Source organism: Chanodichthys erythropterus, chromosome 18, assembly GCF_024489055.1.
Source record: "Chanodichthys erythropterus isolate Z2021 chromosome 18, ASM2448905v1, whole genome shotgun sequence".
NCBI lineage: Eukaryota > Metazoa > Chordata > Actinopteri > Cypriniformes > Xenocyprididae > Chanodichthys > Chanodichthys erythropterus.
In genome coordinates this window covers 37,881,871-37,888,160 of record NC_090238.1, presented here as the reverse complement: position 1 = coordinate 37,888,160, position 6,290 = coordinate 37,881,871, and positions in this window count along the sequence as shown.

Sequence of the window (6,290 nt, the reverse complement as noted above, 5' to 3'; positions counted from 1 at the left end):
CCATTTACGTTAGATTTTTTCAATAATATGTCAGTCTTTTAATTTTTCATTTAAAGTTTGTTGATTGGACTAGCATTGTTACCTGGTCCTGCCCCTGCAATGAAAATTTTAATTTAATAGACCCTTTTCACAATGACGTCAGTTAACTTCCGCCTATCAGCAAAGCAGTGTATCAGTTGTTACCTTCGCGCCGGCGACTTCTCGGGAAAATGCTTTAATAACTTTAAATGCGAACGGTTTATGTCAAGGATTTACACAGTCGGCTTCTTCAGGTAATGATATTTATTATTTACTTTCTGAAACTGCCTTGGTTAGGGTTTCCACGAGCAGAAACTTTTGCAATGTTGTCATTGAATTGAGTTTTATCACAACGATTGTGTGTCCACACAAATCTGTTAGCCTATTTGGAATAAAAGGAATATTGTCTTTAAAAAAATCTTTATTTTTAGAAATTGGTAGGCTATATGATAATGTTCTTGTGAGATTTATTTACAAATAATGGAAATCTGGAAGTGTACGTCCATAATAGTCCGAAGAATTAATAGTGTGAAGATTTGAGATAATTTTACATCATACCAGTTTAAACTGAACTGCTGCAATATATTAAGATTGTATAATTTGTAAGAAGTGTATTGAAAATACAAAACGGAAGTAGCCTATGTGTTCATTTAATGTTATTCCCTGGAGAAATAATTTGATTTTGTTCATTTGCTGCTATAACTATGAGTACTGTTGTAAATCCTCTGTATATTTTTGTATGCGACGATCTTGTTCTGCAATAAAGAGACGAATGACAATGTTTTTTTACTATGGTAAAAATGCCATGTACATGAGTCAGTTTTTACAACATTAACAGTTTTCATGTAGAAATAGTATTATATTAAACACAATTTGTATTATTATGTATGCCATATTTATCGAAATAAAAGTATAAAAATAGACTTTGATATTTAAAAAGAATAAGCTTATGTTGATCTTCATTGTACATAGGCCTGTAGGCGCTGAAATAAGTAGTGCATTAAGGTTTGAATGAATAGTTTTTTACTGCACGTAAATGTTGGAAACATGCGTTTATTTCACAAATATATATAAACAGCTTCATCTGCAATAAAGACAGCAAAGTGCATGTATGGCTTCAGTACGTATTCAACTCCTCCGACTTTAAGCAGCAAATCGCACCGATCGGTAAGTTTTTTTTTGAGATCTGCGGCTGCCAAATACCTCACCTTGAATTTACATGAAATTGGCCGACTACAGCCATCCTTTAACCACATTTGTGGCATATGTACAAATGTTGAGTGCACTTCATTCGAGTCGCGCTAGTATTCCACTATGCTGACAGAAGGCACTTCCTATATTAAAATTGCTATCTTATATTAGCCTACCACTAAATTTGAACAAAGTTAGGCATGTTCTATGAAGTTCTATTTATGTATTTTTGCTAGAGTACTAAATTACATCTAATGATCTTTAAAATGCCATGGTAATGAGAAAATGCTTATTTAATTTTGTTATATATTATTCTCTAAGATTGTAATTTATGTGATGTAGTAGACATACTGTAGGTCAAAGTCAGCCTAACACTGCCTATATGTATACTGGAGATGTATATAATCTATACAATATGTCAGACTTACCAAGAACAGATTTATACACTCATAGATTTAGCTATTTATATGTAATACAAATGATTTGTAATGATTGCAACCTTACAAGGTATTTGTTTGTTTTTCAGTATGTTTTCCAGGTAAATAAGTGTTTTATTCTCATTCTGACCAAGATATTTGTGCATTGCAATAAACACCATGATCACTTTGAACTTTTTTAATCATTATTTATTTATTAGAAAACCTTTTTTAATAATTGATCATATAAATAAATTATAACGTTCTTTTTTTAAACATGTAACTCTGTATACTGTACTAGTCACCTTTTGAAAGTAGCTTTGCACTTCAAATAACGATTGGATCGATTATATTGTTACGCCACCAGATGGCGACAAATTACTTAAAAAAACATTTGTCATTGAATCGTTCATTCAGGAGATTCGTTCAAAATGCTGATTCATCTATGAAACAAGTGTATTTGATTGAGGAATTTAATCATTCATTCAAACCAAAGTTTTTTTTAAATAAATGATTCCGATTAACAATTAACATTTTTATAGACTTAACAAAATAACATAATTTATGATTATTGCTGAAGTTGTTTGTTCAGAATCGTGATCTCTATTTTTATTCTCAGTTTATCCAGAATTGTGTAGCTCTAATACATAGCTTGTGTATGTATCATTTTGTTCTATTTAAAGTAATGTATAGAAGGTAGGGCCCGAAAGTGACTCAAGCCCAGGGGCCCCCACCACCCTAAGTCCTGCCCTGGGAACATGTGCAAATATTGGGGGCGTACATATTAATGATCTCGACTGTTACGTAACAGTCGGTGTTATGTTGAGATTCGCCTGTTCTTCGGAGGTCTTTTGCACAAATGAGATTTATATAAGAAGGACGAAACAATGGATTTTGAGACTCACTGTATGTCATTTCCATGTACTGAACTCTTGTTATTCAACTATGCCGAGGTAAATTCAATTTTCAATTCGATGGCACCTTTAAAAAATCTTACTGACCCCAAACTTTTGAACAGTGTTCTGTGACTCAACCTGAAAGGGAATGTATATCTTCCATGTTTTGTCTAATGGTGTGCTTGCAAGAATTGTTTAAGAACACAAACAGCAGCAGGAATCAACAGCCACCAGATGAGAAGTGTCCTCGCTGGATTTATGACTCACCTGTGACTCTTATGATAATTGCTTACGAATGAGAACAGATATTGTCTTTAAATAACCACATTTGTGTAAAAAACCAAACACCAATGTTTTTTCTGTCCTAACTTAGTTCAAGGCTGAATCCTTTTACTTTTAAGTATATTTGCAAAATGCATTCATTCCTGTTGCAGTTCCATCATGAACTGATAAAATGTACACCTTGAATGCAATGTAAGTCACTTTAGATAGAAGTACATAAAAATGTGAAATGTTTTCAAAGCCAAAGCTCATGTAACCTACAGCTCTTCACTACAGACACTAGATGGCAGTCACACATAAAGCTGTCATCAGCATTCTGTGGGATTGTTAAAAACAACAGTGTTGAGCTTTGATAACGGAGCCAACACTCATTGACTCATCCTGGACTGATGCCATGAAGAGACAAAGAGATACACACACCAGATCACCCTCTCTGTGTTTCTGAAGGTTATTATGTAAGCACTGTGATGAGGGTGACCATGCATTTACATCATTGACATACTGTAACTCTGTTAAGCACATTGTGCATTGAAGGAGAGACCTGAGCCATATCTAGAGACCAGAATATTCTTTTCATTTAGACCAGTAAGCGACCACTCACAACACCCTAGCAACTGCTTGACAACACATTATTAACCTGCAGAACACACATGCAACTGCATAGAAATGCACTTGTAACCATCCATCCACAAATGTATGGCAAACAATATTAACCACTCAGAACACCATAGCAACTGCATAGCAAAACACTGTTACCAATTCAGAACCCACATGCACCTACATAGCAACACCCTGGCAACTATCCACAAAACCCTAGCAACTGCATGGCAACACACTATTAACATGCAGGCCACACATGCAGTTGCATAGAAACGCCCTGGCAACCTTCCACAACACCCTAGAAACTGAATGGCAACACACTATTAACCCACAGAATACATATACAACTGCATAGCAACACCCTGGCAACCATCCACAACAACCTAGAATCTGAATGGCAACCCACAAAATACATATGCAACTGCATAGTAACGCCCTGGCAACCTTCCACAACAACCTAGAAACTGAATGGCAACACACTATTAACCCACAAAATACATATACAACTGCATAGCAACACCCTGGCAACCATCCACAACAACCTAGAATCTGAATGGCAACCCACAAAATACATATGCAACTGCATAGTAACGCCCTGGCAACCTTCCACAACACCCTAGAAACTGAATGGCAACACACTATTAACCCACAAAATACATATACAACTGCATAGCAACACCCTGGCAACCATCCACAACAACCTAGAATCTGAATGGCAACCCACAAAATACATATGCAACTGCATAGTAACGCCCTGGCAACCTTCCACAACACCCTAGAAACTGAATGGCAACACACTATTAACCCACAAAATACATATACAACTGCATAGCAACACCCTGGCAACCATCCACAACAACCTAGAATCTGAATGGCAACCCACAAAATACATATCCAACTGCATAGTAACGCCCTGGCAACCTTCCACAACACCCTAGAAACTGAATGGCAACACACTATTAACCCACAAAATACATATACAACTGCATAGCAACACCCTGGCAACCATCCACAACAACCTAGAATCTGAATGGCAACCCACAAAATACATATGCAACTGCATAGTAGCGCCCTGGCAACCTTCCACAACAACCTAGAAACTGAATGGCAACACACTATTAACCCACAAAATACATATACAACTGCATAGCATCGCCCTGGCAACCCTCCACAACAACCTAGAATCTGAATGGCAACCCACAAAATACATATCCAACTGCATAGTAACGCCCTGGCAACCTTCCACAACAACCTAGAAACTGAATGGCAACACACTATTAACCCACAAAATGCATATACAACTGCATAGCAACACCCTGGCAACCATCCACAACAACCTAGAATCTTAATGGCAACCCACAAAATACATATCCAACTGCATAGTAACGCCCTGGCAACCTTCCACAACAACATAGAAACTGAATGGCAACACACTATTAACCCACAAAATACATATACAACTGCATAGCATCGCCCTGGCAACCATCCACAACACCCTAGAAACTAAATGGCAACTATATTATTAACCTGCAGAACACACATGCAACTGCATAGCAACACCCTGGCAACCCTCCACAACACCCTAGAAAGTGAATGGCAACACACTATTAACCCACAAAATTCACATGCACCTGTATAGCAACACCCTGGCAACCATCCACAACAACCTAGAATCTGAATGACAACCCACAAAATACATATGCAACTTCATAGCAACACCCTGGCAACCTTTCACAGAACCTTAGCAAGTGAATGACAATTAAGCCACAATATACATATACAACAGCATAGCAACTCCATGGAAACCATCCACAACACCCTAGAAACTGAATGGCAACACACTACCCACACAATTCACATGCAACTGCATAACAACGCCCTGGCAACCATCCACAACAACCTAGAAACTGAATGGCAACACACTATTAACCCACAAAATACATATACAACTGCATAGCAACACCCTGGCAACCATCCACAACAACCTAGAATCTGAATGAACACTCACAAAATACATATGCAACTGCATAGTAACGCCCTGGCAACCTTTCACAGAACCTTAGCAAGTGAATGACAATTAAGCCACAATATACATATACAACAGCATAGCAACTCCATGGAAACCATCCACAACACCCTAGAAACTGAATGGCGACACACTACCCACACAATTCACATGCAACTGCATAACAACGCCCTGGCAACCATCCACAACACCTTAAAAACTGAATGGCAACATACAATTAACCCACAAAATTCACATGTAACTGCATAACACCCTGGCAGCCATCCACAACAACCTAGAATCTGAATGGTAACTCACAATATACATATGCAACTGCATAGCAACACCCTGGCAACCATCCACAACACCCAAGAATGGACAAGCACCACATTTTTTTCAAAAAGCACTCTTTTTTTCTTGAAAGCACAGTGTTTTTAGGGAATGTGTGCCCGGTTTCATCGGCTGGCCCTATTTTTGAGCCTTGGCTTGGATGAATGAATTTGTTGGCTGTGAAAGATGAGCTGCCATGTTGCTTAATAATTCAGAGTTTGTAACAGACGGCACATCGACAGGAGAAGCAGCGGAGCTGCACTTGACTGATATGTCATTCCAAAACAAAAGGAAAAAGAAGTAGTCATTGTTTTTATCGAAATCGGATCTTTGGAATAGCTGAAGCTTTCCTTTTGTCCGGCCCGGTGTACACTTTGACATGGGAATACACCCCAGAATTCTGTTTGGACAGCTTGAAGCAATGTTTGATGCGCTGAGGGCACCATAAATGTGTTTCTCGCATATCAAGTTTTGCTCTGTCCAAACCACTACAGACTGCTGCATTGCTGCGTCTCCTCATTCATCATTTATTAAGGTGCGCCCATTTAGTTT